At 35.9% G+C, this 23,337-nt stretch overlaps 1 long non-coding RNA gene across 2 annotated transcripts; it reads left to right on the top strand.

Moving 5' to 3' along the window:
* On the top strand, nucleotides 1-21,656 carry LOC136853454 (uncharacterized). Of its 2 annotated transcripts, none has more exons than XR_010857463.1 (6): nucleotides 1-329; nucleotides 8,334-9,756; nucleotides 10,734-10,883; nucleotides 12,581-12,657; nucleotides 16,989-17,076; nucleotides 18,565-21,656. It is a non-coding gene; the product is annotated as an uncharacterized lncRNA (long non-coding RNA). The 2 variants fall into 2 exon arrangements; XR_010857464.1 differs by lacking the exon at nucleotides 1-329 and adding an exon at nucleotides 4,867-5,484.
* Nucleotides 21,657-23,337: the final 1,681 nt, after the last annotated feature.

Raw genomic sequence — 23,337 nt, 5'->3', positions numbered from 1 at the left:
ATACGTTAAAGAATTGTATATTATTTGTCCTCCAACCCAAGATCACTTTTTATTAACCAGGTATATCAGCTGTCCAGCACCCATGTTATTTTGTGCTTAGCTTAATTTACAATTATTATTCATTATGCTGAATATAAGGCCCACCAGGTATCCCCTAGAGTTCACTAATACGGAGGTTAAAGTGGCAAATGAACGTAAACTGCCAGTAAATTGTCGTTAACACTTGAAAGTGTCGCCGAGACCGTAGGCTATGGGCTTGAAGGCCACCATATCGTCAAGGTTAAAGCTTAGCCAAGTGCCAAGTTGTCACAAGCGAACCGTCATTTCGTGTAAGTGTTTTACCGAAGACAGTCATATTTTTGTTTATCTGTTTATTGAAATTTTACCGAAGATTACCCTACACTGTCTTACAGCCTAAGGTTGACATTTAGAGGAGTAGCTTAGCCGTATAACTACAGAATTTCATTCTTAGGGTAGGCAGCCTTACTCAGGTACCTAAAGTATTACAGCATAAATGGTAATTTGGTATTATTTTATAAGTTTTCAATACACAATATGAAATTGTAACCGACATTTTTGAAAACAGTTGGGTAATTTTTCGGAAGACGCCAGCCAGCCATTTCCATTAAGGTGCCAATTAGCCATTTTTGCATGAAAAACCATTTTGGATTTTTCATGCAAAAAATGGCCTGAAATGATATCCCATCCGGTAAAAGAACCTAAAATACCAACCTAACGTAAACTGGGGTGTTTACTGGTTACAATTTTGCCCTATTAGTTATGGAGGGCGGGGGCTGGTGCTTGTCTCAAGAACCTTACAAGTCCTTATTTTTCTCTGCTATTAGGCATTTGCGAAGGTTATGTATTGAGAAGAAATTTTTGTTTTGTTGTGATTTACCCAAGAAAAATATAAATTATAAAGCGGGAGGTGGCTGGAGTCTAACGAAAAATAACCAACAGTTCTTCATTCTCGTTATTTTGAACCCCATAAACACTGTGTGCAAATGATAAATAAAAAATATATCAAATTATGACTTATAAGGTAAAACAATACCGGCCTCCCCGCCCCTCCATAGCTAATATGGCAAAACTGTAACCAGTAATCATCCCTATGTTACGTTAGGTTGGTATTTTTTGGCTCTTTTAGTGCCCTATCATTTCCTAACCATTTTTGCATGGAAAACCCAAAATGGTTTTTTGTGAAATAGTGCCTGGCTGGAGCCTTATTGGCAACTTATAAAATTTTACCGGTAATTTTTTACTGTACACACATGAATACTTCAGAAAGTAGTAGAAAATTAGGCTAGGCTAGTGGGTTGACTCTTCTGCAAAGTTGTACCATGCCTCCAGGGAAATTGTGGTATAGTTGAATATCTATCAGTAACCCAGCTCACATCCTTTTGGTAGGCTATGCTGAGGTCTGTGAGCGTTTGTCATTATGGAGTAACCTATTATCAAGAATTGTATTGACAGTGGAGTTTCTCAATCTGGGTCAGAATATTGGCCCATAGACCCTTGCTGGTGGTAGCTAGCATTAGCAGTGTTTTTGGCCATTACCAGTGAGGCAGGTAGCCCAGTTCCTGTTTGTACCCTAAAGTGGAAGGAAACAGAAAGCAAAGAGGACGGAGATCTTAGCCACAAAGGGAGGGTGGAACACTAAACCTTACTAAGTAAAAGGCTGTAAGTTAAGACTTAAGGTATGAAAACTTGGTGGACATTTTGTGTAAAAAAGTTTAGCAAAACTGAAGACGCCTCTGAAGACTAATTATTTAAGTCTTGGCTGTATTTTTAGTGAAGAGGAAAGGTGTGTTAGACTAAATGACATACGCCTTGTGCCTCGCACAAACCAGGCTGCATAGGTGTTCAATGGAGCTATGCTAGAACCCTGTTAGCAGTACTAGGCAACTTTAGGTCATGATTAAGACTTATGGTGTAGGCCATGATAAGACTTATGTCGTGGTAGTTCATGTTAGGGTAGACAGAACTATGTTATAATTTTGAGTGAGGGGAGAATATAGGTTTATAAAAAATTTTAATAACCAAATATAGAATTGGCATAAATCAATCCTATTAAAGTAGTCAATGTGGTATGAATGTAGAACAAAAGACAAGCGTTGTCTGGAGAACAGGACTTACTCTGAATTCCAGATTAGTCAGTACAAAAATATTCTTGAAGATATATTTCACAAGGGGTACAAACTAACTTAACCTTCCTCTAACCAAGGTTGCCTTGGCCCCAGGGAAGGGTGTGGGGCCTTCAGTCCCCTTCTCCCCCACACTTAACATTATAGCACAAAAATGCAAGCAATATTACAAGTCATGCAAAAAAAAAATCTCCATCCCTGAATAATTTACCATGTAGCATTATTTTGGGAGGTTTTAAGCCACTGAACAATGTTTTATTGTTTAGACCATTTGCTGTTTGGAGGATTGCATCATCAGATACTGTATAGCTTAGGTCCATCAGAGATGCACATTGGAGGTGCTTGATATAGAGGGGAAAGAATAGATACTGGAGCTGTTTTGGGCAATCTGGGAAGAGGAGGCAAAGCCAAATGACTGGATAAAAAGTATGATGGTAAATGTTTATGAACTAAAGAGAGAGATGTAGAACTGTGGTAATTAGAGGAAAGGTAGACTAACAGAACATTTGTTGAAGGTTTTAGAAAGAATACTGAATGAGAGATTGCAGACAGTTGTGAAGATTGTTGAATAGCAGTATGGTTTTATTAGAGGGAGAGGTACTGTTGATGCTGTCTTTATGATGATGCAGATAAAGGAAAAGAGGCTGGAAGGTACTGTATTTGATAGAATACCAAGGGAGGTAATGTTCTGGTGTTTAAAACAGATTTAAGTGCCAGAAAAGTTGGTTAGGTTGGTTGAAATGATGTAGAAAAGAACAAGGATAGCAGTAATAACAGCCTGTGGCATAACAGAAATGTCTGAAATGTTTTCATCAAGGATCAGCACTTAGCTTATTTATATTTGTTCTGGTTATGAATGTATGATTGAAGGAATTAGGAATGAGAAAAATGTGAATTACTGTAGCCTATATGCAGATGATATGATGATTATGGCAGGAATCTCTTGAATGTGGTGGTATGAAGGTAAATGCAAGTAAAAGTGAGGGTATGGTGTCCAACAAAAGGAGGGGATAGGTCATTTCTACAAGGCAGAAGAAGCATAGATTTAAAACAGGTATAAAATTTCAGATACCTGTACTTAGGATCTACTTTAAGCCAGAAAGGAGTGTGGGAAGCTGAAATTGAGAGTAGGATGAAAGCAGCTTGGAGGAAATAGAGGGAGATGGTAAGGTAATGTGTTACAAAAGAATGCCATATAAACTGAAAACAAAGCTCTATGCACTGTAATTAGACCAGTGGACATAAGGTTCAGAAACATGGGCATTAAGAAGGAAGGAGAAACAATAACTGAGGGTCTTGCTGTATGAAAGGCTGGAAAATAAAGAAATCAGAAGTGTTGGGACGGTAGAAATTAAGTGTTGGGATGGTAGAAATTAATGATATGATATGAGAGTTGAACTTCAGATGGTATGGGCACATGGTAGGATGAGGGAAGAGAGCCTAGGAGTAGAAGATCAAATGAGGCATAGGATTAGGTAGAGTGATAAAATAAAGGAAGATCTGGAGAAGAAAATTTTAGTGGAGGAAGACGCTTTCTATAGGAATAGTTGGAGAAGACCCATCAAGGAAAATGACCTTGAGCATAGGAATAGCAGTGGGGACGAGGAACAGAAAATATAGCTTACTAATATGAGGTCATTATTTTTGGAGTTAAATCATATCAGTGAAATTCACGATAAAGAATAGTATGCATTATGCAGTCAGAATTCTAAGCATGATGCTAAGATATATTCTGGAATTCTAGACATGTTGAATTGTATTGAAGCTAAGGCAAGTAAATGTATTTTATGAGGTCATTATCAGATGTTAATGAAGTAGTAGTATTGCTTTTCAATTTTAGAGGAAACAATTTTGAGAGTTACTGCATTTATCAATGATAAGATCTTTTAAAATTATTTTGTACATTGGTGTCAGTAAAAGCCTGACTGAAATTGATGTACAGTAAACCCCCCGTATTCGCGTTCTCACGATTCGTAGACTCACACATTCGTGGGTTTCTCTGTAGAACATATCTACCCATTATTCGCAGAAAATTCACCCATTCGTGGTATTTTTAACTGAGAAATATTCACTAATTACTGTATTTTCATATAATGTTCATGAATAAATGCACTTTTTGTGATAAAACTATTAAAATACTCTGGTGTAAGCATTTTTACAGGGTTCTTCTTGTGTTTAAACTATCAAAATGGGCTGTTCTAAGTGTTTTTAGAGGGGTTTTAAGTATTCGCGGATTTTAACTATTCGCGGGGGAGTGCGGTACTCATCCCCTGTGAATACGGGGGTTCACTGTATGTGCAAAGAGGTTTGAATTATGAACCAGTATCAAAGGAACTTTTGTTTTTAATTTTGTTCATGTAAAAATACATTCTATTTCCTTTTATATAGGAGTTTCCTTAGTGCAAGTTTGAACAGTTGCTGAACTTGGTAACTAGGTTGTTAATTGTTGATTAGTCTAATGAAGGTGAGTGGGGGAATGCTCCTCACTCACCTTCTGTCATTTGTCACTTTTGTTTGGCTGGCATCATGTGAGGATGTCTAGCTGAGCTCCTAGTGATTGCTAAGTTGAACTTGTGTTTTTGTTTGAGTTTCCAGTTTTTGAGAAATAGTGTCCTTTTTGGAGTTGTGAAGGGTGTTAGGAAACCTTCATCCCCTTTGTTTTTCTTAGGTATACCCCCACTGTATAATGCTTTTATCTTCCTTTCAGAGTCATCAGTGTTTCCATTGATGGGGAAAATTTACGGCAGTTGGGAAATTTTTGGTATAGGAGATAGCTTCAAGTGTTAGCCTAACTTTTCCCCCCCTTGCTGCTGAACACCTCCCTGTGCCTTCCTTGATTACACCCTGTCTTGGGTAAGGGGTGGGTATTGCAGAAGGTGGGTTATATTACACATAGCATTACAGCTTTTAATGCTATGTCTGCTGTTGCTGCAACTACAAGGAACTCATGTCTGGGTTTTTTCCAGTGGTGTTTTTCCTTCTCGTGGAAGATGTTGCAGGGCATCAACTACTGTAGTACAGCAGCTTCCCCAGAAGAGGAGAGTAATACCCAAGGAAGGAAGGAATTGCAAGCACTGTCTCTTCACCGCCTCTTTGTCTCTTTCACTTTCCTCCCACAGGAGGCAGAAGGCCTCTCGCAAGAAGTTCTTTGGGCTTCCCGAACACCCATGGATGATAACTAGCTTCTGGCTGGGCTGGCACAGGCCTCACTGAGCATACCCTGCCTCAGTTCACCTTAACATGAGGACTGCTCCCCAATTCTTCTTCTTGTGTTTCTCTGGAAACACACCTGGTTGAGTGAGAGCAACCTATTGCCTGTACATGCCCGGTTTTGGACTTGGTAAGTGCATGCAGCAGAGTTTATTTCAGAAACACACCGGGCTGCACATACTCAGTCTATAGATCTTTGTTTGCGTAGAGGTGGGATTAACTCTTCTATCATGTATGTATGGAGTAAGTAAGTAAGTATACCTTAGTTTTACCAGACCACTGAGCTGGTATGTATGGAGATGGATGCACTAGATAGAGCATGTGCAACCAGCTGCTTCTGCTTGTAGGTAGTGGGTAGGTTCGTCTTTCCATATTTTTAATGAAAGTACATTTAATTGAGTCAGTCTTGACTATTTGTTTGATGTGTGTACAGTCCCTGGAGTGTGTGCATGCCATCAGGGGTTTACTTGTAACAGGTACCCTCTTGGTGCACACCAGCTCTGGGATTGCATGGCAGTGCCTGTTTGCGTTCACCTTTAGACATGGTACCAGAAACAGGTACACAAGGAGATTGCTTTCCCAATTGTGGCGAGATTTTAAAACACAAAAAACAATACACAACACAGATGAAACATATAACCACATACAATACTCACTATGATCCTCGGTTGCTGGGAGATGGTTGAGGGTGTCCACGGTCGCCAACACAGTAGACAAAATTACACAAACAAACCTGGAAAACAGACTTCCAACCAAAAAAAACCAGCAAAAAGAAAGAGACACATGCACAGACAACAATAACATCCAACAGAAAACACTCGACTCACGGAACATACAGTAATCTACCATCAATGTCCGCCTTGCACAGAACTCAGCTCAAGACTCTCTCAAAACCGAAAAAAAACTCCTTCGACATTTGCACAGACAGACAGCACCGTAAACAACCCGAACTAAAGACCCTCATCCCTCTACCAACAACCGAAGCACTCACTATCGACAATTACACTCTCTCTCTCTCTCTCTCTCTCTCTCTCTCTCTCTCTCTCACAAAACGTTGGGAAATGCTAAATAAAAACAAATCTATTCATCCCTCTATACAATGTGTAGGGAGAGTGCAGTGGCCCTCCCCCTGTTTTTGTGCTCATTTATGGTGGTTCCTCACTCTTGCTTCTCTAGGCATTCCCTGTTGGGTAACCCCCAGGTTTTAGGATGATCATAGTGCCCCCCAGATATACTGACTGTCTTCAGTGGTAGTCTTGCTCTGGCCAGAGTGTGTGAAGAGGAGGTCATGGACTTCCTCATTCACCTTCACTGAGAAGAGCTCCTATTAGTCTCCACTGTAAGGATTTTGCTCAGCCAGGTTTTCAGCCAAGTGGGATGTGACCCTGTCTTCCGCAGGTATCTTGCATAGATGAACAACCTTTGCTTCATTCTATCCAAGGTCACCCACAAGTCCATGAATACCTTCTTGGAACCTGTGGTGGCTGCTCACCAAGTGTAGTCACCCAGCTTTGTTTGAACAGACAATCATCTCCTCTGATTGCCATTCCTTAATATAAATCTGGAGGTGTTAATGCAGAGTGACTAGACTCTCTTTCTTCCTTTCCTCTTTCTTTGAGCAGCATCTAGACCAGAGTATATGCTGGGTTGGACAAGATACAAGAGCAGCACTTCAAGCACCCAATGTCAGGTCTGTCTTTGAAATGTCTCCCTCTGCTCTTCACTTCAGCAGGAGATGGGTAGCAGTGGTAGAGCTGTTCAGAATCCATCAGTTTGTGTGATCCAAAATTATCTTCCCTCGAACTTGATTTTCCCTATTGCGGATTTCAGGATTTTTCAACCCTTATCTTACTTGAGGGAGGCTTTACATAACCCCACTCATACCCTGGACCTTACCAGTCTTTTCATCACAAATGCAAGGCTGAGTATGAGGTTAAAGGAGTCATTGTATCCCTTGATCATGTTATATCCTGGTGAGATTTAACTCCAATCAGTTGACAGAGGTGACCTCCTAGCTTAGGAGTGAGCCTCCTGTATGAAAGGCAATGGCCTTTATTTCCCTGGGAACAAATATCAAATTTTTACAGTATAATCTGCAGGCTTCGTAGGTATACAAACAGAGTCTTTTATTGCAATTCCCACCTCAACCACCTTACTTTTTCCCTTAGGCTGAAGGAAAAAGTGCTGGGTGACGATAGGTGAGTGACAGGTACTCCCCCACATAACCACCAGTTACATAATGATGATGTTCCCAAGTCCAACAGTTGTCTCCCAGCTTGTGGTGAAGGGTGAAGGATTCTCCTCTCTTGAAGGTTCAAGGACACTCCTGTATTGAAAACTCAGGGTTGATACCTCAGAAAAGTGCAATTTACTTTTAAAATTTGATATTTTTTCAAAAGATTCCTTGGATAGAAAATATTAAGAGCAAAATAACAGTAATTCAGAACAGTATTGCTCTCAAGTAATAATCTTGTTGTAAATTAAAGGTATTTGTTCTTGGCTTGTGCAAGAAGTGAGAATCTGAGTTGCTTTTAGTAAGCAACTAACATTCAAAATAAATTTTTTCATAATGCACCATAGTAATCCTCTTAATAACATCAAATGATTAAACCTTTTGATAAGTGGCATGTTTAACAATACTTGTTTCAAAGCCGTATGTTTATAATGCAGGTGGCAAGTCAAGTTAGTACTCAGTAAGTTTTCAGCATTGAGCTGTACCTTGACAAATGGTATTCCAGATTTTTTTTATCATATAATGAGCCTTTAATCAGTATTGTTTACTGTTATGTACATTAATTTTTTATGAAATACTTTTTACTTAGATTTGTTCTCAATTTTAATCACCAGCAAGGTGACGTGTTATGTAAGTAAACTGCTTTGACTAGTATGTTTAGGGAACTTTGTATTCAGTAAGGTTTTTGACTACAGTAATTAAATATTGAGGGAATTTTTCTCTATATAGAGTTTTCTCATTTACAGGTTCATTAGTTCATCTACTGTGAGCTGGTCACTTAATCTCTGTAACTGTTGGAGTCTTCTAATCAAGAAAGACTTAACACGCAATAGATTGGGTAGAAAAAATTATGATGGCAAATGTTCAGAGTTTTATGGAGGATGACCAGAATAGCTAAGACACAAGAACTGATGACTTAGATGTCAGATCGGGAGAGTAAAGAAGAGACGATAAAATCAGGAGCAAAGTCCACAGGAAATTGTTAAGGAATACAAATACCCAGGAGAGAAGTTCATAGGCAAGAGACAGTTGTCATTATTTTAATAAAGAACCAGAGCCCACTGGAAATTGTTAAGAAATACAAATACCCAGGAGAGAGCTTCATAGGCAGGAGACTTTAGTTATTACTTTACTAAAGAAATTGGAGTACCTCCCTAGGAATTTGTGAAATATTGTAGCTCAGAGAAAGTAGGGGACAGGGCCTGAGAAACTTCATTTCTTCTTCCATTTCTCTTGTCAGTGTCTTACCCTAATTCCTTTGCTTATTCATGTCTGTTGTGTACATATAAAATTGAATTGAAGTCGCCTTAGATTTTTGTTGCAACCTGGTTTTGTTAATCCATATTCCTCCATGCTCCTGAAGTGTAGTACACTTGACGTCGAATGCTGTATTATATACTGTACTTGTATTAGATATATCTAATAATGATATCTAATGAAGAATTTCAAGGAAGTTATACTGGGTATTCAATTTAAGAAAATAAGGGGTCAAAATTAATACCACTGATTGTTTGCTGCTGGTATAACTTTGCCTCTTTGGAGGAAACCATATGAAATTACAACTGTTCAGTAAAGCAGCTACAGATTCGAGGATGGTTTTTGATCATTCATCAGTGAGAAACAAGACTCAAAATATGAAAACAGACTTTAAACACTGGATCAATATACTACTACTAAAAGAAAAATGTTTAAGCAACTATGACAAAAAGGCAAAATATAAACAAGTGATACAGACTACCCTGGAATTTGATCATGTACCAAGGTTAGAAAAGCAGAAACAGCTTGTGGTGGAGGAGGAATTATTCAGGACAATCAGAGAATATGCAGCAATTGAAAACTGAAATATGAAGTGTAGCAGATCCACAGTTGAAAGTATTAGATATGATTAGATATATCTAATACAAGTAATACAGTATTCTACATCAAGTGCACTACACTTCAGGAGCATGGACGAATATGGATTAACAGAACCAGGTTGCAACAAAAATGTTTGATATTAAAGAGGCTTATAAGACAGAAGTAGTAGTTTATCCAGGAATACTGTAAATATCAGTTGACAAAGAGACCTGCCTGATGGGTCAAATGAGAGCAACAGTAGGTCCTCCAAAAGTAATGCAAAGAAGAGAGAGACCTGAGCAGATTATGCAGCTGAAACCTGCATTTTCAAGGGTGAGTTGGAGCTGGTATGAAATCCTGTTACAGTATAGCTTATAATGTATTTAACTCCTATTCAAGCCTATTATGTACTATTTTAAGTTAAAAACCTGAAGTAAATATTGGTGGCTGGGCAGTTTATATTGCATATGTTTCTTGGTAAGTTTACAGGTTTTTCAGTTTGTAGATATGTCAACTTTAGAAAAGCTTATTAAAAATAAAAATTAACATGGAAAACATGAAACAAAGTGTTTTGTTAAAAAAATGAATTGAAAAACAAAGGATTTTTTAAAATGATAAATGAGTAGGAAACATTACAATTAACAATATGCTGTATCAGCTGAAGCCACAGCACCTTAGTCCTTAGATATAGTTGAATGTGCACAGCACACCCACCAAAACAGAATATAATTTATGAAAGTGGTGCAGCTTTTTTTTTTTTTTTTTTTTTTTAGTTTTCAAAATTTTGCTAGCCAAAATGATGGTGCATCTTCAAGGTTAGATGGTCTTGGACACCAGAAAATATAATAGTGAGTCATTGGAAGTACATGTAATCTGAATAGGACAGTTATTTTTTGCACGAAGGGCTAATGAATTTTTATGTATTAAATTATGAACTTTTCCAGTACAGTAAGTCTTACCTTTTATCATGGGATGTCTAAGTGTCTGTCGTTACCTCATAAGTCATCTTGAAGCTATTTTGTGTAGCTCCAAGAAGCCTCTTTGGTTAAATAAGTCTTAAAATATGAATAATTTCAATAGAAAGTAATTATAATGATGTTTTAAAAAGAGTTGGTTGGGCAGTAACGTTATCATTAGAAAGATCAAGCTCTCTGTCAACTTTGCTTTATGTATTGAGAAGACATTGCTCAGCAGCTGTATAGTATAGTACAGTATAAAAATTGCAAAGTACAGGATTTCAGTGCCTTTTGGCGGGGCACTGTTGAACTGACATCTACAGTATCTGATTACAGTATTTGTTTTCCTTTTAGGTTGAACACTTAAGAGAATGACATTCACATTGAGGAACTGAAGGATTAGGAGCCCTTTATGTCATACTGCCCATTTGAAAGGCCCTGTAGTTGCATGTTTTAGTGGATCAAGACAGTCCTGCCCATCACCTGGATTCATGGGCTATAGAGGTAAGCCATTGACAAAATTAGAAATGTTGTACTGATTTGGGCTAAATTTGTGACCTTTCAAAAATTTCCTTTGATTGGCTGCATAAAGCTGAACTTGATGCCTTATGTAAGACCTTTGTTTGTTGTAAATTCAAGTTAAAAATTGTCAACTGCATTGAACAATAGGTCAGGCTTAGTAGAAGTCCGATATTGGGTTTTAGAAATACAGTACAGTATTTAGAAGTTAGTAAGCTGGCTGAGTGGTTAGTTGGTAGTCAAGTGTAATGGTTTAACTTTTTTTGTAAAAATGTTGTCAGAACAAGTATCAATAATTAAAGGCATCTGAAATAATAGGTAAATGTATACTTTTTGTAAAGGGGAGAAGTATTTACTTGAATGATCCAGTGAAACTGTGTCAGGCTTTTTAGATGAGAATAAGTCTACAAATATTCAGAATATTCTTCTTACAATATCTATAGGAACTGATTGATGTTCAGGTGCGACAAAATAATTATAAATTTTTACTTACATTCATATGATGATTCCCAGGATGGTGTGGTAAAATCTTGATGCATGGCCAAGTTTCTCTTGTAGAGTTTAATGTTGTATGAACTAATGTAATGGTATATGAACTAATGTCATGGTATATCGTTATATTGGAGGTAAATCTGAATTCATTGAACTAAAAGTCTCATTTTAGCACTGAAATAGCCTTTACAAAATTTCAAAATAGTACAGAACTAAATTTTAGCATAAGTAAGTAAGGTCCATTGTTCAGTTTATAGTAAACATCTGTAAATTATTTGGAAATCCATGGTAGTATTAATGTCATGAAGTAGTGGTATATTATTAATGTACAGTACATCTTATTAAATCCTTGTCTCCAACTATTCTGATGTCACTTTGATATGCTGGGCACTTTTATAGATTTAGAGACTAGCCTTCATTATTACTAGATCATACTTTTGATGAATTAATATGCAGGGCATTTTTACTGAATTAAGAGAAGGGTCTACACACTCATAAGACTATCTTTGATGTGCAGAGGATTTTTACTGAATACTGTCGATGAGCAATGCATTTATAATGATTTAAGAGTGTTCTACACCATTACTGGAAAAATGGTGGTATGTAGAGAAATTGTACTGAATTAGGAGACAGGCCTTCGCTATTTTTGGACTCTTATTGTTGTGGAGGGCACTTGCCCTGAATGAAGACAGATTTGCTTTGTTACTGAACTATTGCTGATGTTCAAAGTACAGTAGTTTTGTTCTATTAAGTGTGAAAGGGGGGAAGAAGTTTTGAAAGTTTTTGAAGGAATTATATGCTTATGAAATATGGAAGATGTATTTGAATACACATTTCTCAAGGTTTATTGTAAAGTGTCATAAACATGGGTGTCTATCTTTCAGTGTAAGATCATAGATTATAATAGTTAATGACAAAATGTTCTTTTCATTGTTTATGGAGCTGTGGTGAGAAATTTAATTAACAAGAGGAGGAAGGTTGAAGTATACACTGTACAGTATATTACTCCTATGATTAAATGTTAAAGATTTGATTTTTAATGGTGTCAATGAAAAAATTAATGATTTATTGTGTGAACAAAAGCTGAAAAGTTTGACTAATGTACCATCCAGATCTTAGGAACATTTTGGGTTAATATTGGAAATATTTTTGATCGTTAATCAGTACTGAAGGATGACATTTTCTTTCAGACTGAAAACTGAATTGCAAAGGAAGCATCATCATTTAAAGTGCCTTTGACATGAAGATTGTTGAACAGAAATTTAAAGTAAGTCCGATGAATTGTAACCATTCATATGATATATAAAAGTTAGGGTTTTTCAATAAAAGAATTTAATGGTAACAATTTTGTATAGGCTTGTAAAATATTGTAGTTGATAGGCTTGTAAAAATTGATTTTATTAGTACTGTATGTAAACTATTAAATTGTTAAGATTAATTTCCAGAATATTGCTTTTGAGTCTTATTTCAAATCTAATCTCTTAACTTTGAAAGTGCAAAGCCTTAAATTGTTCTTGATAAGATGTAATAAGACAATTTATTTCAGGTGTCCCAGTTTAAGCAGTTGGATTCCACAAATTATGGTTTGTGATTCACTGTCAAAATTATAGACCAATAAATCCCCCACCACCAGACTCCTAGACCCTAGACCTTTTCTTGTGGGTTGTGTACATCAAAGAACTACTAACCTCTAAACTTAAATTACCAGGATCTGCGCACTTGCTCTGATCACTTTTCATACTCTATTTCTTTGGGGGAAAGTTTCACCCAGGTATGATATTTTGACTGGCATCAACTGAATGGCATGAAATTATGCAGGTTGACATTGCAGGATCTCAGAAAAAGTGCAATTTAATATTTTGCCCAGGTGACTTAGAAGCAACAAAGCAGCTAAAATTTGAAATTGTGAGATCATAGTGTTACTTGTAGCAGCTCATAGTCTGCTAAAGTAGCCAGTAATTACGTTGACAAATGAATTTGAAAAGCAAAGAATTGTTTGGCATAACCCCTATAGAAGAAGGATAAATCAGAATCCTAAGAGATTGAAACTCTGTAGGATTTAAATTTGCAGCAGATTTTTGGAAATTATTGAATGTTGAAAGGTTTAAAAAGGCTATGGCCTGGCCCAAATTTTAATGATTTTTCTTTGTTTTAACCATAAGAGGAGGTCTTGGGGTGGTAGGGTACAATAGGTTTTCAATAGACATATCTCTTCTCCAGGATGAAACTTTGGTCTTCAGCTAAAGAGGAAAGGTTGCTATCCACTGAAATATAGGCACTTTTAAATAATAATAATAATAATAATAATAATAATAATAATAATAATAATAATAATAATAATAATAATAATAATAATAATAATAATAATAATAATAATAATAATAATAATAATAATAATAATAATAATAATAATAATAATAATAATAATAATAATAAAAAATAGAGATGGTTTCATTGACAGGTTAGGCACGTACCTGTCGATGAAATAATAATAATAATAATAATAATAATAATAATAATAATAATAATAATAATAATAATAATAAGCAACCCAACAGAAGCCAAAACAGCAACCACCTTGGAAAAGACACCTGGAAAAACAAATCATGGCGCTGAGATCTGACTTGAGTAAACTGAAAGAGATGGCAGAAAAGAGGCTAAGAAGCAAGAAAACAAGAGAGGAGCTGAATAAGAAATACAGAGTAAAGGAGAAGGTACTAAACAACACAAATGACAATATAAAACAGAGGCTTAAAGCCAAAGCACATAAGATCCAACTGTACATGAACAGGAATAAAGGATACCAGTAGAACAAACTCTTCGGAACCAACCAGAAAAGACTATACAGCCAACTAAGAGGGGAAGACAACTACCAGGAAATTCCTGAAGCCGAACCAAGTAAGAGACTCTGGGGAAAACATATGGAGCAATCCAGTATCACACAACAAACATGCAACATGGCTCCAGGAAATCATGACAGAAGAAATGGGGAGAAAAAAAACAAAGATTCACCGAGATCACGACAGACACAGTCAGACACCAACTAAAGAAAATGCCCAACTGGAAAGCTTCAGGTCCCGATGAAATCCATGGATACTTCAAGGCCCTACGCCCACGAATAGCAGAACAACTCCAGCATTGTATCACAAACCACCACACACCTAAATGGATGACCACAGGCAGAACATCATTAGTACAGGAAGACAAGAACAAGGGAAATATAGCAAGTAACTACAGGCCCATCACCTGCTTACCAATACTGTGGAAGTTACTAACAGGTATCATCAGTGAAAGGCTATACAACTACCTAGAGGATACAAACACCATTCCCCACCAACAGAAAGGCTGCAGAAGGAAGTTTAGGGGCACAAAAGACCAGCTCCTAATAGACAAAATGGTAATGAAGAATAGTAAGAGAAGGAGAACCAACCTAAGTATGGCATGGATTGACTACAAGAAAGCCTTCGGAATGATACCGCACACGTGGCTAATAGAGTGCCTGAAAATATATGGGCCAGAGGGAAACACCATCAGCTTCCTTAAAAATATAATGCGCAACTAGAATACAGTACTTACAAGTTCTGGGACAAGACTAGCAGAGGTAAACATCAGGAGAGGGATCTTTCAAGGCGACTCACTGTCCCCACTACTCTTTGTAGTAGCCATGATTCCCATGACAAAAGTACTGCGGAAAATGGATGCTGGGTACCAACTCAAGAAAGGAGGCAACAGAATTAACCATCTGATGTTCATGGACAACATCAAGCTGTATGGTAATTGCATCAAGGAAATAGATACCCTAATCCAGACTGTAAGGATTGCATCTGGGGACATCAGGATGGAGTTTGGAATAGGAAAATGTGCCTTGCTCAACATAGAAAAAGGAAAAGTAACAAGGACTGAAGGGATAAAGCTACCAGATGGGAATAGCATCAAACACATAGGTGGGACAGGATACAAATACCTGGGAATAATGGAAGGAGAGGATATAAAACACCAAGAGATGAAGGACATGATCAGGAAAGAATATATGCAGAGACCTAAGGCAATACTCAAGTCAAAAGTCAACGCCGGAAACATTATGAAAGCCATAAACACATGGGCAGTACCAGTAATCAGATTCAGCGCAGGAGTAGTGGAGTGGGTGAAGGCTGAACTCCACAGCATAGACTAGAAAACTAGAAAACACATGACAATACACAAAGCACTACACCTAAGAGCAAATACAGACAGACTATACATAACACGAAAGGAAGGAGGGAGAGGGCTACTAAGCATAGAGGACTGTGTCAACATCGAGAGCACAGCACTTGGGCAATATCTGAAAACCAGTGAAGACGAGTGGCTAAGGAGTGCATGGGAAGAAGGACTAGTAAAAGTAGACGAAGACCCAGAAATATATAGAGACAGGAGAATGAAAAACAGAGCAGAGGAATGGCACAACAAACCAATGCACGGACAGTACATGAGACAGATAAAAGAGCTGGCCAGCGATGATACATGGCAGTGGCTACAGAGGGGAGAACTCAAGAAGGAAACAGAAGGAATGCTAACAGCAGCACAAGACAGGCCCTAAGAACCAGATATGTCCAAAGAACAATAGATGGAAATAACATCTCACCCATATGCAGGAAGTGCAATATGCAAGACGAGACCATAAACCACATAGCAAGTGAATGTCTGGTGCTTGCACAGAACCAATATAAAAAGAGGCATGAATTAGTAGCAAAAGCCCTCCACTGGAGCCTGTGTAAGAAACACCAGCTAGCTTGCAGTAATAAGTGGTATGAACACCAACCTGAGGGAGTGATAGAAAATGATCAGGCAAAGATCCTCTGGGACTATGGTATCAGAACACATAGGGTGACACGTGCCAATAGACCAGACGTAGTGTTGATTGACAAAATCAAGAAGAAAGTATCACTCATTGATGTCACAATACTGTGGGACACCAGAGTAGATGAGAAAGAAAGAAAAAATTGATAAGTATCAAGACCTGAAAAAGGAATTAAGAAGGATATGGAATATGCCAGTGGAAATTGTACCCATAATCATAGGAACACTGTTCATGATCCCAAGATCCCTGAAAAGGAATCTGGAAAAACTATATGCCGAAGTAGCTCCAGGACTCATGCAGGAAAGTGTGCTATTGGAAACAACGCACATAGTGAGGAAAGTGATGGACTCCTAAGGAGGCAGGATGCAACCCAGAACCCCACACCATAAAAACCACCCAGTCGAATAGGATGACTGTGATAGACGAAAAAAAAAAAATAATAATTAATAATAATAATTTGTACTGTACTAAGAAGCTTTTGCCAGTTTTCAGTCAAGTTTATTGTAGACCGGACATTTTTTTTCATTGCTTAAAAAGTTACTGTCCTATATTGAATGGAATTTAGATGGTTATCATAGATAAAGTTTCATTGATTTTAACAGTAACAAACACCAAATCTATGCCCCTTTTAGTAATTAGTGACTTGTGTAAAGGATGCTTGAAGTCTGGTTTTAGCTAAGTATTTGCCTTTTTTATTTTGACAGCTTGAAAGCACAGAGACCTCTATTTTCCATGTTATTAACTTGTTTCTCACTTTCCAGGTGAAACACTGCTAGCAAGTTCTTAATGAAAATTATTAACTGATTTTGAAGGGAATAATCCATAAAGTTATGTAGCATTTTAAGAAAGGTAAGTATTTACTGAACATGAAATGTACTGTGATGGGAAATGTACTACCTGGGTGGGATAGAAATAGCTCATATAAGACCAAAACTTCAGATTTAGACACTTTGGTTGTTCATAAGCTGAAAACAGTGCAGTTTCAAAGTTTTGAACTGGCGTGTAGGACAGAATGATAATGAAATTGAAATTTTATGGTGTCAGTAACTCTTAGATTATTTTTAATAATATTCTTAATTCATATTTATTACAAAGGAAAATGAGCTAAGTAAGTAGTTCTTTTTGGTATTTGAAAAAGCCCACAAATTTGGGAACAGTTATATTCAAAACCACATACTGTACAGTATTGGAGCATCTTGCTCCATCTTCAGTGTTAGATACTGATATTATCATCTTTTTAGTATTCTCAACTTTTTTTTTATAAGAAACTGTGGCATTGTGGAAACTTAAAGTCCTGTAAGATTAATTTAATTTTCTTTTCTATCTCCCTAATAATTATGGGTCAGTAGTTGTATATAATATATAAATTTTTTTGGTTTTTGACAGTGTGAGAAAGTAAATGTGAGTAGTAAATGGCTCTTGTCTGAATCTGATTGAACCAGTAAGATGAATTCAAGGAGCATTTAAGACAAAGACGGTTGGGGAAGTGTTGATAGGGAAATTTCACTTTATGTGATAATGTTAAAATGGTCTTATAAATGTTGCAGCCAGGTCCAAGTAGCAATAATAATACAGTTGCACTTCAACTTAACTGACAGCTCATTTGTGCCTACCTCTTCTGGTAAGTAATGAAATCTGCTAAGTAAGGAAGACTGGTGTATAGCCTACATGATACAGTACCCTTGTTTTATATAGTACCTTGGAGCCAACTTTCACAGCTTATAGTGTAGAGGGGTTTCATGTAAAGCATTAAATGGTGTATCTTCAGGTATTTTGTAGATATTGTTTAATTTAAAATATTAAATTGTTTATCATTCAGTTTCAGACACATCTGCAAAGTAAATTTTTCAAAAAATTTTGTGCACATGCCTGTATGTACACAAATTTCTTACAGTATAAAAAAACATAATGTTTCTTTTTAGACATAAATAACCCCAAATTCTTTATAAAAGAAATTGACTGTGAGAAAGAGGGAAAAAAGGAACCAAACACGTTAGCGTGTCCTTTATCCTAAGATAATGCATACGTGTGCATACTCTGCACACCCAAACACTGAAATATATGTGTAACACCACATTACCATACTGTAACAATTACAATACTGTACTGTACAGAGAGAGAGAGAGAGAGAGAGAGAGAGAGAGAGAGAGAGAGAGAGAGAGAGAGAGAGAGAGAGAGAGAGAGAGAGAAAATCTGTTACATCTGTGCCAATCTCAGTAAAAGGAACCTAGGTCTAGGATGCTTGGAGTTTTAACGAATTGCCTTTATCTTAGAACTGCATAAGCCAAAACTTCTTGATGTGACATGAAGACTTTAACTTCTTCCCCATCTCCCCAGGTAAACCATGCACAGCATGCAATCATAAGTGGGACAAGTTGAATAGGCACCAGTCTTAACTTGGGACTTCACCAAGTACCAGCTACAAAAGAAGAACGACAACTCAAGAGATGGCCACATTTTTTATTCATCAAATTTGTAGAAAGGGCCTGAATGTAAAGGTTATTCAGTAATGTCAGCAGTTGTTAATGACCAAGATGAAGTATAAAAATGATCTTATTAACATAAATGTCAAGAGTGTACATTGGTATAGAGAGAATACTGTATAATCCTGCCTACTCCAACTATTAAAATTAGAATAGGATTAACTTGTGCAAGTGCCAGTGTATCAGGGTCATAACAGTGCCTATTGACCCAAAGTTAATCAGATTTTAGCTTTGCTTTTTGTAATTTCTAAGTAGGAACTGTAAGTCTTTATCATATGTATTTCTCACAAGCATTTTGTCTCAGTTCAGTATTAGCCATCTGGGAGCTCTGTATTATTCAGAATACACAAATTTAAAAAAATGATCTGTTTTAGTATTGGCTCTAAAGTAGCCAATAGTAATCAGGATACATAGTTTTTTATACTTAAAAACTCATCTAGGTTTAACATTGCCTATTAAACATTTATGGTTTTTTTTTTTCTAAGTGATATTCATGAAATTAATTTCAGCTGTCAAAAAGCTCAATTAGCTTCTGGATTCATCCTGTTTTTTTTCTTTCATATCTATTAAATAAGTTTAATACAGGTATGTGTAGGGTACGTAGTTTTCACCTAAATTTCTTAGCGGAGTTAATATCAGCTATCAAGCCTCTTAGTACTGTATTTTGTGGCATAGAAGATGCACTTTTTTTTTACCTAAATAATGTCTTGAAAAATCACCCCAGTCTTATATGTCAAGGTAAGGCCTCCCATAGACTAACATTATCCCTGACACTATTGTTGGCTAGTTTTACCCTTGATGGTTAGTACTACCTACTACTGCCACCTCCCTGACTCCATAATAATGTTGTGTACATGAATGACACTATTATTACAGTATTATTATTATTTTAAAATTACCAGTACTGTAAAAGGAATCATTTGTAGGTACCAGGTGATCCATCATCATACAGTACTTGAATATAATATGCCTCAATGCACTTCTACAAAAGAAAGAGACATACCCATAACCGAAAGGAGATAAATGGTAAAACAGCAGCCTGGTAAAACAGTAGCATTAAGGCTGCAGAACAACATGACTGTCATACCAAGTGTTACTTGTCATACAGGAATTCTCATACGTATGTTCAACCAGGCTTACCCAACTAATGACTTGTCTGATAATTCATTATTACACTAATAATTAACAACCACTCAGTATTTCACACAAAAAATTGGGATAAATCACAACAAAATTAAGAATATTAGTTACTTAGACCTGTGCGCATCTGTTGTGGGTTCTGTTACAGTTGTCGACGTGTTAAAAACTTGCTCATTCTTAGTTTTGATCTGTGTAAGTAAAAATAAAATAAATTTTGATTCAGCTTCGATGCATGGAGGTCTTGAAGTATACCAATAAATTTAAATTGCAGGTGAAGAAGTTAGTAAAGTGCAGGTTGCAAAATGTGTTGAAATAGGTGAAAGCAATGTCCAAAACTGCCAAAATTACGCTTTACTGCATTTCGTATTTACTGCTTTATAGATAGTTTAAAGATAAGCTGCATATTTTATTTCAGCTTTGTTGATGTACAAAAAAAGTTAATATTTGAATCATGTTTCATTTAGCAATTAAAGGAAATGATGATGTCGGTAAAATTCGACAAGTTAATTATTTTTAGTTATGTAAATATTACCAGAATGCCAGTGGTGCATCATTGCAATGTTCAGATTTTATAATGTGATAATAATAGGAAAGAAATACATGCTGTATAATTGGATACAATAATTGACTGAAAATATCATTATTTTAAATACAACTGTGCTAATTTGACTTCTTCAAATGGATGCCGTCAGTATAACAGCCTAACAGGCACCCACAGTTTATACACATTTTAGTGGCCTACCTGGCAAGTGTTGCCACATTACAGCCAAACTTGGGCTGACTTATTTAAACTGTTGACATGCCACACAAACCTCATGACTTATGCTCTACCCTCCATGAATAATATTTAGAATTTTGGATAAGTAATTGTAAACTTGTTCACTGAACCATTTTACATGAATATTCCTTGCTGAGGTGAGGGTGCATCTTATAAATATTATATGTCAAATGCAGTACATTTGAGGATGCATAGTTACTTAATTTAGTATCAACCATCAAGTAGTTCATTGTTTCAGGGTACATTGTATTGAATGTAATACAGTAACTGTGATTACACTGATAATATATTTAAGTATTCATAGATGGATTTTGATCATATTATTTAGGGATGATTTTTTTAGTCAACACTTTAGTATCACTTGTCTGGTAATTGATTGTTTTCCAGCATACATATTGACTAAGAACCCTTAGTTTTGATTTGTAGTATCCGTTATTTCATTGTTCAGTGCATACTTGCCTTGGTAAGTTCACACAAGATCAATAGTAGTTCATTCTAATAATTTTTAATAATTTTCCACTCGTTCATATATGATTAAAAGAAATGATATAATTAGAAAGATAGTTCATTTATGACTAAAAGAAATGATATAGTTCGAAAGAATAGGTTTGATTGATATTGTAGAATATCTTATCAGTAATCAGTATAGCTAAGAATGGTTTTGTGAAATACTGCTTGTGAGGTATTCTTGTAGTAGTTAATGTTTTCTTGTAAAGTACAAATGATTCCTGATAGTTTTTCTCAATAAGTCATATTGATAGTTACAGGAATTTCCATCATAGCAAGGGTTTGGAGTTGAGATTCTCGTTTACTCCTTGTAGCCCTAATCCACAGTTTGGTTTGGCTATTGAATTATATCAGTGTTTGTTGAGGATCAAGTTCTTGTCACTTTCGAGGTCTTGTGCCAATTTAATTTTATGTTAGCATTTTTACTTTTAATTTAGGACTTACATGGTGGTTGTATTTAGTACGGGAGGAATGTCATGTTTACATTCTAGGAAAGGTATTTCAGAATTTAGTTTATTAGTTTTTATCTCAGTTTTCTGGCAAATGGAGAGCTTGTTACAAGTTCCATAGTTTTCAAGTGATTAAGCAGTATTCACTTAAATTTGTATGAAGTTTGTTATGACAATAATGCATCTTGCCTAACTTTAAATATAAATTTGTTAAGTGTTAATCCCATAGGTACTGTGATAGGAGCATTGTTGTTATGACATCTCTGCATATTTCAAGACACTGTTGACATGCCAAGGTTCTAAATTGAGTGTGTTACTTTAAGAGTAGTTTGGTGTTGTTGATAGTAGCACCCAAGCTTAACAAATGCTTTTGGGGCCATGGCTTTCTGATAAGTAATTTATCTAACGATACATCACACCTGCAATGGTAGCATATAAAAAAATAATGGTAATACTGTAGTTGGTGAGTACAGTTGTCTGCCAAGTTTAGATGTTACCTAAATTCAAAGTGTTCTAATGGGATTTTGTCACATGGTTCAAATTCAATCATTTGGTTTTACTGAACATACTTTGAGGTAGTTATTGGTAAACTCAGATTTAAAATATTGCTTTGAAGGAGGTAGATATTGTTAATGGTATCTTAGGTCAGTGAATAAGTAAATCAGAATTGCTGTTTTAAGTGGAATTTAACAAGGAAATTTTTTTTATAAATGAATATGCAGACTCAGTTATGAAAATGATCTGTTTGTCTTAATACTACTTGGATAGATAGACTTTATTGTTATGAAAGGAAATTTCTTTTTATAGTGCACTTCACATCATTTAGAATAGTAGCTACTTATTAAGTGATATTATTAAGGAAGTCACACATACTGTACATCTTCCGTGTAGGTTTTCACTATGGGAGTGATTTTCCTTGATAAGTGTGAATTGTTGTTAAAGCAGGTGAACAGCTAAGTAGGATTAAAGGATACTGAGTTAAAGTAAAGGGAAGGTATTTCATAGTCAGGTTACTTGCTCCTAGGATGATTTAATATGAAGCCATGTAAGATATAGGTCATTCATGGCACCAGTGAATTGTCAAACAGTTGTTTGGAGTGAAATTGTAATGGATGAGTTTGTCTTGGGAACAAGTCATGTCAGTAGTTGTTTTTAGTTATATTTTGTGAAGAACATCATCTAGATACATTTGGATGTACTAGAAACACAAATGATTTAGAAATTCTCTTTTAGTAACTTGAATGTAAAGGTTTTGTAAATTTTAGAATTCCTGATGTTACAGTGTCTTGATATATGGATATTTTTTTTATATATTAAGATATATAAATGTACATTTCTTTGAGTTAATACCATAAAATTCCCATTGAATTTCAGTAATATGTTCAAGTCAAGATTTAATTAACTGTATTGTTAAAAAGTTCATTTTAAAATGTGAATAATGGGAAAGTATTGTACTGTACTGTAATACCAAATTGTACATTGATTTTGTTAAAGGACTTCTGTATATCAGCTTTTTGCTCAGTTCTCACAAAGTCTCCTAGTTTCACTTATCTCTGAGAAGTCATTAGAATCATTTTAATAAGTTTTGTGGCACACTAAAGCCAGAATAAAAGTGATTTAAAACCTTTTAGTACCAAAAATAATTCTAGAAAAATTTTGCTAATGTATCTAGTCACTTATTGGTTGTATAATACTACCATTACAATCTAAATATGATAAATTTAGAATCTGAAGATGAAGAGCTATACAAATT

The sequence above is a fragment of the Macrobrachium rosenbergii genome, chromosome 27 (assembly GCF_040412425.1).
Source record: "Macrobrachium rosenbergii isolate ZJJX-2024 chromosome 27, ASM4041242v1, whole genome shotgun sequence".
Lineage (NCBI taxonomy): Eukaryota > Metazoa > Arthropoda > Malacostraca > Decapoda > Palaemonidae > Macrobrachium > Macrobrachium rosenbergii.
This window is presented reverse-complemented; position numbering and strand designations above follow the sequence as displayed.